The 1,939-nt window shown below is 45.5% G+C and overlaps 1 non-coding gene across 1 annotated transcript; it reads left to right on the top strand.

Annotated features, from left to right (window-relative positions):
• Positions 1-1,663: 1,663 nt before the first annotated feature.
• On the top strand, positions 1,664-1,735 carry TRNAG-UCC (transfer RNA glycine (anticodon UCC)). The gene has a single exon. It is a non-coding gene; the product is annotated as a tRNA-Gly (tRNA).
• The last annotated feature ends 204 nt before the right edge of the window (positions 1,736-1,939 follow it).

The raw sequence follows: 1,939 nt of genomic DNA, 5'->3' as shown, positions 1-1,939 counted from the left end.
GCCTTTCAGAAAGCCATGTAGAAAGTCACTGGACCTTTGATTGAAGAGAAATATGGGAAAGGGCCTTGGCAGATGATCTTAAAGAAAGAACAGACAGGCTGCTGAGATGGGAGCAAATGATCAATCTAGTATTTGGGTTATTAAAAAATTACAGACTACTATGCTCCAAATAATCAGATCCATTTCATCCCCCCCACCAACTGTCCACCACCACCACCCACTACCCACACACAAACATTCAGTCAGTATTCCATGCCTACCAAGCATATGTAGTTGTCATTGGGCCATTTTGTGTTTGGGGGCTGTTTTGTCTTCTCCCCCCCTTTTCCTCCCCCAAGGGCAACCCTTGGGGTTTCCCTGCAGCTGCACAAATGGTGCCATTTAAGTTACTTAAGGATCCACGCTCAGAGGATGAGTTTGCTACTGGTATACAGGACTGGTATACAGGAGAAAGCAAGAGAATTCCAGAAAAACGTCTATTTCTGCTTCATTGACTACGCTAAAGCCTTTCATTGTGTGGATCACAACAAACTGTGGCAAATTCTGAAAGTGATGGGAGTACCAGACCACCTTACCTGTCTCCTGAGAAACCTGTACAAGGGTCAAGAAGTAACAGTAAGAACCAGACATGGAACAACGAATTGGTTCAAAATTGGGAAAGGAGTACGACAAGGCTGCATATTGTCGCCCTGCTTATTTAATTTATATGCAGAGTACATCATGAGAAATGCCAGGTTGGATGAATCACAGGTCAGAATTAAGATTCCCAGGAGAATTATCAACAACCTCAGATACGCAGATGATACCACCCTAATGGCAGAAAGCAAAGAGGATCTAAAGAGCCTCTTGTTGAGGGTGAAAGTGGAGAGTGCAAAAGCTGGTTTGAAACTCAACATTAAAAAAACGAAGATCATGGCATCTGGCCCCATCACTTCCTGGCATATAGAAGGGGAAGAAATGGAAGCAGTGACAGATTTTATTTTCTTGGGCTCCAAGATCACCGCAGACGGTGACTGTAGCCATGAAATTAAAAGACACTTGCTCCTTGGGAGGAAAGCTATATAGTAAGAAGCAGAGACATCACCTTGCCAACAAAGGTCCGTCTAATCAAAGCTATGGTTTTCCCAGTAGTAACGTATGGCTGTGAGAGCTGGACTATAAGGAAGGCTGAGCGCCAAAGAATTGATGCTTTCGAACTGTGGTGCTGAGAAGACTCTTACGAGTCCCCTGGACTGCAAGGAGGTCAAATCAGTCCATCCTCATGGAAATCAACCCTGAGTGCTCATTGGAAGGACAGATACTGAAGCTGAAGCTCAAATATTTTGGCCACCTAATGCGAAGAGAAAACTCTCTGGAAAAGACCCTGATGCTGGGAAAGACTGAAGGCAAAAGGAGAAGGGGACGGCAGAGGATGAGATGGCTAGATAGCATCACTGATGCATATGGACTTGAGCACGCTCTGGGAGAGAGCGCAGGACAGGAAGGCCTGGCGTGCTATGGTCCATGGGGTCACGAAGAGTCAGACACGACTGAACAACTGAACAACAACAACAACATACAGGACTAAATTTGGACACAGCAATACAGATAGGATTCTCCCCTAGACTGAGAACAGCTCCACCATAAAAGAAGCTGCCTGCCTCAGGAAGGGTTTGAAATCAGAGGGGTTGTGGCTCAGTGGCAGAGCACCTGCTTTCCATGCAGAAGGTCACAGGTTCAATTCCTGGTATCTCCAGGTAGGGCTGGGAAAACTCCTGCCTGAACCCCTGGAGAGTCACTGCCTGTCAACACTACTGGGCTAGATGGACCAAAGGTCTGACTCAGTATAGAGCAGCTTCCTATGTTCCTATAAGGTTTAAAAGGAAAAGATTAAACTTGAATGATGTAGTTACAAAACATTCATATCACAGAGTACTCAAAGCACCATAGCCAGTCAGGA

This window comes from Heloderma suspectum, chromosome 6 (genome assembly GCF_057233095.1).
Source record: "Heloderma suspectum isolate Gila_16-S chromosome 6, 16-S_ref, whole genome shotgun sequence".
Taxonomy (NCBI): domain Eukaryota; kingdom Metazoa; phylum Chordata; class Lepidosauria; order Squamata; family Helodermatidae; genus Heloderma; species Heloderma suspectum.
This window is presented reverse-complemented; position numbering and strand designations above follow the sequence as displayed.